This window comes from Vicugna pacos, chromosome 2 (assembly GCF_048564905.1).
Source record: "Vicugna pacos chromosome 2, VicPac4, whole genome shotgun sequence".
NCBI classification, from domain to species: Eukaryota; Metazoa; Chordata; class Mammalia; order Artiodactyla; family Camelidae; genus Vicugna; species Vicugna pacos.
The window spans coordinates 53,284,978-53,296,381 of record NC_132988.1 but is presented as its reverse complement, the minus strand read 5'-3'; the positions used below and the strand labels follow the sequence as shown (position 1 = coordinate 53,296,381).

Below are 11,404 nucleotides of genomic sequence, written 5' to 3'. Positions count from 1 at the left end.
AGCAAGGAGATAAGGTGAGTCTCTAGCAGAAATCCACTAGCAAGATCCATAGAATGTAACATAAGCACAGAAATGATACCTCACCACATCTGCCATATTCTATTGGATAAAACCCCAGGCTCTGCTCACTCTTAAGGTGAAGAGATTATATGAGGGTGTGAACACCAGGAGGCATTGATCATGGGAAGCCACCTGGGAATCTGTCAGTCACAGTGTGACCCTAGGCAAATTGATTACCACTACAAATTCTTAACCTCATTATCTTAAAATGCAGTTATTAAAACATGCTTTAAAAGGTAACTTGTGAAGGTTTTGGCATGTAGCTGTTTTTATTAGTAGCACTAACAAGGAAGAACCCCCAAAGAAAAAGAACCACAAGGCTTTAATGCTGTATTTACAAAGTTCTTTCTAATTCTGTGGTTTAATGTCCAAAAATTATATTTACTGTTTTAATGAATATGGTATGTCTCCAGAGCCTAACATAGGGTCTGCCTCATGGTAGATCATCAGTAAGTGTTTTTTCAATTGATAGTAATTCTAGTAAATGTCCCTTTCTTTTGTTTCTTTAAATATGACTTTATTTTAAGATGTCCTTTCCAAAGATGGGTAAGAGGAGGACCTCTCATAGCCATTTTTATTGAAGAATAATTTCAACCTGGGGGGTGAAAACTATGAATGCATCCAGTGGAAATGAAAGTAAAAACTCCCAGAGTGTTTCTACTGGGGAAAGAGCACACAAGATGTTCTGTGCACAAGAGCAGCAGCTGCTTCAGGTTTGGGTTCATAACATGACTATCTTGACAGCTTCCCACTGCAGAGTGCAAACAGTTAGCAGTGCTATTAGCATTTCTCTTTCTGCTCATATTCAGAGACTTAGTATTTTCCCCTACTGGCTGTTTCCCTCAGCCCTCTTACCCTACTTTTCTAACATATCAAAAGAAAAAATACAGATATTCAAAGATAATTGAATGGTGATCTCAGAAACATAGTTAAGTGGGGAAACAAGAAAAATTGCTACAAATAATCACCTTACTTCTGTTGTATGTGCATTCTATTTCCTTAGTTATTCTTTTTTTTTTGTTTGTTAGAGTATTTTTTAAAGAAAATTTGGTAGGTAGAGATGGGAATTAGAATGTTTAATGAAAAAAATATTCTTCTCTTCTTGTCCTATCAGTGTATACAGGTCACATCAAATAAGTCTTCAGAAAAATAAAAAAGAAAAGTTAATAAGATATTTACTTTGCAAGCAGATAAACCCATAAGCCCTAAAAATATTTTTTTCTTAATGTGTCATTATTTAAGTTAATCTATTCAGTCTCTGACCCCTGTGTACATACCGTGTAAATCCTTTCTCTTTGTTCCATGATAAGCTCATTATATTTATAAACAGTTGTTCTCCCCAGTAATCATCAATTTGTTGTGTTTAAATAATTGTCTCTGTTTGGCACATTTTTTCATCATACAGTGTATTACAATTTTGGAAATATTTTTGCCAAAAGCCAAGAGTTGTTTTTTTCTTTAATCACACATTTCCAAATTATCCAGCACTTCAATAGATTTTGGAAACTGGTCCTGCTAAGGAAAAACATAGTAAATTCTGTTTAATAAGTATCTTCTGAAAATGGCATACAAGATAGGTAGGTAAGTAGACAGGCAGGCAAATAATATGCTATGAAAAAAATGCAAAATGGAAGAATCAAATGTTGAATCTGAACTGGATACAAAAGATCATTAGCTCAAACTCTAAGGTATTAATGTTTGTGTAAGAGCATAAAGCTGGTTCATGTAAAAGTTGGAAGTGGAATATCTAGCCTTGCTGCTCCTGGTCTAGTATTCCTTCTACTGAGCCATGCTGATTCCATATATGTTTGAAAAATGGAGCTCAGAGAAGTGGGTAATAAAAATTCATAACCTTTTCCCATATTGTACATACTCTCATTTTTATGCTTAGCAATCAGGATTCTTCATGCTTTTCCAAATGCTCTTATAAAGTCCTCAGAATAACCCAAGCAGCTGCCATAAGGTGGATTGCATAGCTACAAACATCTATGCATTCACACCTCACAGTCTGGGGAAAATAACCAGGAAATTATTTAAAAGTAAATACAAAGCTCTTGGGGATTAACTGAGATAATTTGTCTGAATTTATGAAAGAAGTAATACTATTACTGCTGCCTAGCTTTATATTTCTTTTAGTTACAGATATAAATGGCTTCAAAACAGTACAGTTTTCTAAAGGTAAAAAAAAATTAATGTAGCTTTTGATTTATTGGAAAAGATATTCATATTAAATGCATTCTCTCAATATATATTCTGATGTGTGTTTTGCATGCATTTTCTATGTGTCTCAGTAGAACATTCTGCTTGAAAATCTGATTTCACCTAATGAAAATGAACCACGTTTCATTCAGTGTAGAATATAAAAGAAGGATCTCTCAGGAATCAGGACAAGTAATTTATCAGTTTCATCCTTAAAGTAAACCATGAAGACCTATGGGTCAGATTTGGGGCCAGTCATGTACATTAGCACATTCAGTTTAAAAGACTTGGCTTTCAGGGGTCATTAGGAAACTGTTCCAGGAGGTTTTTGGTACATAAACTCTTAAAATTTAATTATAGGCATGAATAAGGCAGTAATAGTTTCAAAATTCATACTGTTTATTTAGCTAGCCAACCCTGTGGTAATGTATTTTTCATTCATTCATTTTCAGGATGAGATGAGCATAGTTAGCTATGCATCTGATATATGGCTTCTAATATAATGCCAGTTGGTTTAGACTTTATTGGTTAGATCCTCAATTAAGTCTGTCGTATATTGAAACAGATACACAGTAGGCTTGGCTTTAGGAAATTTCAAACTCCAGCTCTTTTGGGAAATGTTATCTATAAAAAGTCAATTGCACCAGGATTTGCTGAGCGGTGGTCCCTGTTGGCGGAGATGAAGTACTCTGCATTCCATTGTGTGCTGTCCTGCAGTGCTGTGGGTTAGGATGTAATAGGTATTCTGCATCCTCTGGGGAGCCTTCAAAAGCTGACAGTCCATCTCCTGTTGCTCCCTCTGTGGGTTGTAAATGAAAAGATAATTTGCAAGGTGATGACTTTTTTTTAAATGTTAAGTGTATAGCAGTGTGGACTGCAGGATTAGCATCAGTCAAATTAAGATATCATAGACAAGATTCAACATCCTTTAATCTGATATTCTGTGCACTGGTTAGAAATATTTTCTATACACAGACAGCCCCCTATGAATTGTGTATTACATGGCAGATGTTAAATGAGATGTTAAAAAAATAATAAAAAACAATAAATGGGAAAAAATAATTCTAGCTTTGAGTACTGTAATTGTCCCAGACTCCTTTTACCAGAATAAAGTCAATCAGGTATTTCTATTCTTAGCCATTTCTAATCACATCTATATAATTTACACAAAGGAAAATGTATGATATTATAAATATTTAGGGAAGGACTTTACCATTCACTAGGTGTTTGAAAGTGAGATTATAGATTACACATCCTTTGATCATTTTTTAAGCATTTCAGTTCACACAGTGAAGCGTGTATTTTAAGTAATATTAATTGCTTGTCATATTCTTTTTCAGTAGTATGTTAGTTTAGTAGTCAGACAGTGATAAAAAGAATTTGATTTACTAATATTACATAAATTGCTCCACAGAAACGCTTATCCTTTATACGGTACGTAGTCTATATATAGCATATGTGGCCTTGCAGTTAAATGTGATAAATTTGCAAGGGAGGCCGTAGTATACAGTATTTAGTAAAAGCTTTAGATGAAACAGACCTGAGTGTAAAGCCTGGATCTGTGTGACCTTGGGCAGAATCCTTAACTACCTTATGTCTCAGTATTGTCAACAATAAAAGGGATAATAATGGTACTTAAACTCAGGGGTGAATAGGGATTCAAAAGAAGTATTATCTCCACTGGTTAACTCAGTAACTGATAGCTGATCATTATGTTATTTGTAACAGTATTGGTATCATTATCAGTAGTAGTGACAAAAGTAGTAGTACTAAGCAGTAATTAAGTTAGAAGTTTAGAGGACTATCTACCAAGTTCTCCAAGAAGAGTTGAGAAAGATTTCCCAGAAAAAATATGATTTAGATTGTCAAGGAGAAAGAGAAGTTTTCTAGTTTAGGGCATATTGAAAGAACATTATAGGCAGAGAAAAAGCTGAACTGTGTATAATTGTATGCAGTTGCATATATAAATAATAATGAGAAGTGCAATATAGGTAAAGTAGGAGATGGAGATGCAAAGTGGTAAGTTATGCGATGATTCGGAACACTTATTCTTGCTAAGCTAAGAAGCTAGAAGTTACTCTGTAGATAACTGGGAACCAATAAAGATTGTAAGCAGCAGTATGACACAATCAAATCTATATTCTTCTAGCATTGTCTAAGAGAATTGGAAATGGATCACTAGCCCCACAAGTTTCTTTGCAAGCCTCTATGCTAAAATTCAGTTTAGTTCAGCTCAACAATTATATTTTGAGCAAAGTAGGTACTAGACACGTTAGGATTCTGTGGATATGAGAGCAAGAAACAGATATTTTGCGCTGATAGACTCAATTATTTTATGGAAATAGGAAACAATACATCATCCACTGAGAAATGGTGAAGACTGGGAATATTTAAGGTGAAGGGTAAAAGTTTTCTTCTTGTTTTCTTTCTTTTAATAGACATTGAAATTGGAAAGGGACAAGTAAAATTAAAGTTTTCTCATTGCAGACTGACTTAGATTGGAGATCATTGTTGTGTGGCCCTCTACTCTGCAGGAGCACCAGTGTATGGTAGAAGAGGGGGTGGGTGACAGATCCAGCTTGGGGTGTGTCTGAACCTGGACAAAAGTATGACAGTAAAGTAAGGGAATGAAGGATCTGGGGCAAATGTATTGAGGATGATCAAATTACAGTAAAGATAGAATAATCCAGAAGCAGCACCAGAAAGAAAATGAAAGATCTAACACTGGATATGGCTTAGGGTTCAATGAGCAGGTTTAATAGGAATGAGAAAATGGAACGTAAAAGACTGAGTTTAGCGAGCAGGGTACTGGACTTTGAGAGGTCTGTTCTATAAGGTGTGGTAGGCATAATAGTGGCCCCCACAGATGTCCATATCATGACCCCCAAAATGTGGCTATGGAAGTGCTCAAGCAAGAGGAGCCACTAGATAAAGAGAGGAAGGAAGACTGTTTCAGCAAGAGGACAGTATGTGCAAAGTCCCTGTGGCAAAACAGAGCTTGAACATTACTAACGGTTGAAAGATGAGGACAGTAGAAACAGAGAAAGCTGTAAAGACTGTGGGGGATTAGCTGTGGAGGGCTCAAGAAGACACGTTGAAGACTTCTTATATTTTTCCCAAGAAAAATGGGAAGTCATAACTGAGTTTTAAGGAAGAAAGTGCCATGATTGGTTTGGAGTTTTAGAAACACCATTTTACTTGCAGTTTGGAGGTTAACTTTGGGAGAGACCAGATGAATATAGTAGGTCAGCTACAAGGTAGTTGTAGTGATCTACTGAGTGAAAATAGCAATTTGAGTTAAATGGTAAACTGTGGAAATGGGGAAGGATTGTCAACATATTGCACACAATTTCAGAAAGACCAAACGTGATATTAATATGTCATATATGAATGCCATTTTATGCAGATATAAGAACATTTATATGCTTACTTTTCAAGTCAAGTCCATTCAAAACAGAATAAAAATCAACATGCAAGCTTGATATGAAGGTAGGTGGTTGAGACAGAGAGAAGAGAGTGACAAAAGGGAATTTTGGTGCCAGGAGAGGCCATTCATCGCTGTTAGCTATAACTGTTTTTTCTTAAACATTTGTGTAAGTTTTTAATTCCATACCATAATACTGGTATTGGTTTTACTGTGAAATCATTTCATTTTTTTCTCCTCAAATTTTCAGTGAAATTCTTTCTGTTGGAAGATACACCATCTTTATTCTAAGAATTCTACACTTGCTGATTACCACTTTTCCTCCTGGGCATCCATGTTCTCCTTTTTGAGAAGTCAAATCTGACCTTATGTCATTTGACCCTCACAGCCATTCAGTGAAAGAGCCATGCCAGGGAGAGCCATTACCATTTTAGAGATGAGAAAGCTGAGGCCTGGAGTGACCATGAGACACCCCCCCCCAAGGTAGATTGCTAGAAATGAGCAGAGGTAGAATTCTGTAACCATCATAAACACAATACAGTTTTTGTCTTGTCAGATCTTATTGGCAAGACTGAAACAGGTCAGAGGTTAGCTAATTTATGCCATCACAGTATTGGGAAAATTAAAATGTAATAAAACTCAATTGGCTTCAAGTGCTAAGTTCATACAGACTCTAAAATAGAAATAGGCATTGCCAGGAGAAAGCTGAAAAGGTCTATTTCAAAATGTAGTTATTATACAGAATCAATTGCAATTTTAATAGAAATCATACTTTATCATAGGCAGGATAAGAATTACATGCTGCTACATCAAGGTAACACATAAATAGTACCATCATAACAAATAAAACAAAAGAGCACATCCTTGGAAATTATAGGGACCTTGATAATTCTTTACACAACTTTTATATTTCATTCATTCCATAAAACTCAAAAAAGCATAAGTGATGAGCGAGACATGAAAGCTTTCCTATGTCAATTGAAAATAAAAAATAAATATGGTTTTGGAAAATACCCAGACAAGAGATCACCATGGGCAAAGGAGCAGTAGGGGCAGCAAGTTTTAAAACCTGTATTTAAAAACCTGCAAACACTACCTTTGGCTACAAAGAAAAGTCCAGTTTCTTGAGTTACAGTTGTTTATACACAGTACATATTTGCATAAAATTAACCAACATTTTCAGGATTGTGGATTTGCTGAATTCTTAAAGCACAGAATTTTACTATGAATAATTTCCAGTAGTATGTAGATATTTAGTAGTTGATGCTCAAAATGAAAAGTGAGTACAAAGTCTCCTTTATTTCTTTTTCCAAAGTACTTTTCATATTCCATTGTTGCACATGACACCTTGGCAGGCTGTTTTCCCAACCAGAAGAAAGTAAAGCAAAATTGAGGCTTTACTAACTTCAAAATGTGTGTCATTGAAAAATTAAAATAAAAGTTGTATTATAGTTAGTGAATATATTTCCTGTAATTATATCCTGAAACAAAGAACTAAATGGAAACCATGTCAAACATAATAAAAATGAAACAAAATATGGAAACAAAACAATAAAAGTAAAAGGCAAAACAAGAAGAGAGATAGTTGCTGCATAAAAAACAAAACTTCTATTTTTCATTGCCCAGAAAGAACCAAAAACAATGTTTAAAGTCTGGTATCCAAGTTGTCTGAATGCCAAGTTAACATTATTCAGTTTATTGCATATTCCAGGGTAAGAGAAAGCATAAGTGGAGAAAATGACCAGCCTTAAGAAATCTAAGGCATTTTATGTACTGAGGGAACTTACAAAGCTTCCCCTGTTTTTGCCATTTCGGTAGAAAATGATTACGCCTTGGTCTTACTTGGTAGTATATAATTTTTTTAGTGTAGGGCAGCAACAGGTAAATAGAAGCTACCTATCCTACCAGATAGATAGATTGCCAGAGATAGAAACTCAGACATCAGGAAATATTATCATTTTAGAATGAGTACATTCTTAACACCACTCAAAATAAATATCAAAGGTAGGGTATAATGAGGACGGTCTTGATGACTGGGTAGGCAAGAGTGTGGTCTTTGGAGCTGGACTGGCTAGAATCAAATCCCAGGCTTGTCTTTTAATAGTTACATGATCTTAAGTGAATTAATTTTTTAACGTCTCAATTTCTTCATCTATAGAATGAGGTCAATAATAGTAACTACCTTCTTTAATTATTGTGAGGAATAACTGAGTAAAGAGAAACCCTCCAAATAGTGTCTAATGTATTTTAAGAAGTACAAAAGTGTTTGCTATTGTGTCATAGTAAACAAACAAACCAAAAATTCCCCCACAGTTATCAGTAAGTAGACACACATTGTGATTATTTTGTGTGAATCCCTGTGTTTGTGATTTCTGGCTCATTAATTTACCTGTTGCTTAAAATACCTCTACAAAGTACATATTAAGTTATTCATGTGTTAATAATGAAAAGGGCATAGATGTCACATTTTTTTGTGGAGACTTTAATGATTTTCTATGACCGGGTTTGTTGCTTTTCCTGTGAGTCTCTGTAGTATGCCATACTGCTCTCCATAGTTTCAGTTGCCAAGCAGCACTGTAATTGCCTATTTTCATTGTCTTCCACACCATACTATAAATTCTGTGAAGGCAGAGTCTGTGTTTTCTCCAACTCATATATCTTGAGTGTTTGGCATAGTGTCTATCTTTAGTAGTGACCCATAATCATTTGTTAAGCATTCTATGTAATTCTCTGGAACAGACTCTAGATTGAGTGGCCCAAAACTCATTTTTAATCATCCTTTTCTTCGTTTCCTTTGTTATAGATACTATAAACTTACAGATATGGTACATGTAACTCTGAAAGACCCTGTCACTTGTCCAGCCTCTCTTGTAGCTAAGACCATGTGACGCAGTTCTGGCCAATGAGCTATACATGAATCAGCATGAGAGAGGGGTGGTGGTATTGGAAGCTTTTGTTTTTCTTCTAAAAGGGAGATGAGGGTAACAGGTCCCATTACTTTCTGTTTTCATAGTAAACATGAGTTGTAGAGCTGTGCCAATCATCTTAAGACCTCAAAGTGATAACCACAGTAGTACGGACTAAAATTGTGTCCCCCCACTAAAATTCATATGTCTTACCGTCCAGTACCTAAGAATGTGACTATATTTGGAGACGGAATCTTTACAGAGGTAGTTAAAATGAAGTTATTGGGGTTGGCCCCAATTCAGTCTGACTGGTGCCCTTATAAGAGGAGATTGGGAAACACACAGGCACAGAGGGAAGACCATATGAAGACACAGGGAGAAGAGGACCCATCTACAGTCCAAGGAGAGAGGCCTCAGAATGAAACCAACTCTGCTGACATCTTGACCTTAGACTTACAGTCTCCAGAACTATGAGAGAGTGAATTTTTGTTTTAAGCCAGCTAGTTTGTTGTCCTTTGTTATGGCAGTCCTAGCAAATTAATAAACACATGGATCCAAGCCAACATATAAGAATAACACAGCAGGAGACTTAAACGGCCTGGGTAGGTAAACCAATACCACTAAGTGCCTAACTCCAGATTTATGTGAGATAAGTAACGCCTACTTGTTTGAGCCATTTTAAGTTACAATTTCTGCTAACTTCAATTGCTGCCTAGAACACTCTCCATTTTTCTTTGATTCCCAAATGAGTTTGACTTGATTCAGAGTTTTTTCTATTACCAAAACCTGAATCAATATGCTTACCTGTTTTCCAGATCGAAGAAACAAGCCAGATTTGAGTCAGAAAATTCAAATGACAGCTGCAAAACCAGCAAAAGGACAATGATTAATTTAACATAAAATTCATCTTTTTTTTCTTTTTTTTTGGAATGAGTCTGTTAACAACTGACATTCTCTCTGGGAATGTGATTAAATGGGAGCTGATCTGTAAATATCCCAATATTTCAACATTTCTTATAGCTTTTAATAAAGAATATATGTCAGGTTGTTTAAAAAAAAACAATCTAAGCAAGGATTTTCATAGATGTACATGAAAATTATAAGTGGCAGAGGAAAAAAAGAAACTCTAACAGGGTGAAAGTATAATAAAGATCAAGAAAAAATTGAAGTTAGAATGGTGATCAAAAAAACCCAAATACACCTAAATTCTGTTATTTAGTACTAAAATATTTATTAATGGTACTGTTTTTGCAATCCAGGGATTTTTATCACCTTATCACCCCAAATAATTGAGTTTTATTGTTTTCAGACAGATGGGAAATCCAACACCAAATTTCCTTCTGAAGGTCTTCTCTTTACAACCATCATTGGTGCTATTTTAATATGCCTAAATCCCTTAGCAAATACTTTCTAAGGCAAACCTTAGTGTATACACTGTATTGAGATAGGCAGTGCAATCACAGGGAAACGAGAGTAAGTGTAAAGGAAAGTGAGGCAGTGAAGAAGGGCAAGCAAGATTAAAGTTGCATGTTTCTGAACTGTCCCAGCATCCCAGGAAATATAGTCAGCAGCTTAGTTTTGTGGAATATCTGCAGAGAGACCATATGATACCACCATCTCAAAACTCTCAGGATAGAAAGGGAAAGCAATCTCTCACTGTACATTTCCCAGTCTATCTTTCTTTGGTCAAAGATCATCTCATGTGGTATTTCCTCTCCACTCTTCTTCATTTTGCCAATTGGCCCCTTTGGATAGCTGCTGAGGAACCTGGCCCTTCCATGAGTCCAGTTGGGTCACACTGAAGAGCCAGAGCTGCTTCATCTCAGACCATGAGGGCACAATAGAGTTCTTGCTGAAGCTTGCTCTCAATCATGGGGTGTTAGAACAATTTGAAATGTTGAAGATGAGGTAAATGCAGTGGTGAACAGAGCTTGGCTGTGAGCCTATGGAAAGAGTGAAAGCCATCATTGGGCTTACTCTGTATCGGAAGCAGGACAAATGGTCAACTCCCCAACCCAGGGTTGGAGTGGAGCTGAGAGATTGGAAGGCTCATAAACTGGCCTGAATACAATTCAATTTTCAGTTATTTACTTGTCCGTGAGCTTACACTTTCCTTTTTGGCTAATTGTGCAACATTATCACAGTAACAGATTTACTTGCTTGAGGACAGACTCATAATCTATGTACGTACTGTCATTCTTGCTATGTACATGTATGAAGTTAACATGAGTTTTAATAGTTGCTTTAATTTCATCATAATCTTATGCTTCAGAACTTACTTTTGAACCGTTTGTAAAGTAATCATTAAATTCTTTCACTTTTCCCTCTTTTGGTTGTATCCTTTGATGTTAGAAATGTAAGTAGAAGGACACACCCTAGCAGAAGTAGAAGGGCCCTTGTATGAGCAGCATATACTCTTCCTACAGCTCCACTGGTCATCTTGTACATGTGGGACAGGTAGCCTAGGAAAGAAATGAATTTTTATTATGTTAAGCTGCAAAGGTTCAGGGATATTGTACTACTGAAACATAACTTAATTAGAGTCCTAAAAGGAAGCCCCTTCAGACTAGATGATTGAGGACATTTATATGAATTGTCATACAAACTACAAGAAGTACAAAAGCTTGACAATAACTGTAGTCTTCAGTAGAAGAATCCAGTGAACCTGTAGTGATCTGAAGAGGGAGATTCCAGGAGAGGAAGCAACCTACTTTCCTTTTACCCTCCAATCTCTTTCCATTGATTTCTATTGATGAACACTCTTGGAAGCTGGAAGACAAAAGAATCCATCAATGCAGATAATAACATCAACCTC

At 35.9% G+C, this 11,404-nt stretch overlaps 1 long non-coding RNA gene across 1 annotated transcript; it reads right to left on the bottom strand.

The window, feature by feature from the left end:
• Nucleotides 1–2,762: 2,762 nt before the first annotated feature.
• On the bottom strand, nt 2,763–10,951 carry LOC140700141 (uncharacterized). The gene is made up of 3 exons (XR_012078390.1): nt 10,869–10,951; nt 9,394–9,449; nt 2,763–3,058 (listed from the first exon to the last, which is right to left on the bottom strand). It is a non-coding gene; the product is annotated as an uncharacterized lncRNA (long non-coding RNA).
• Nucleotides 10,952–11,404: the final 453 nt, after the last annotated feature.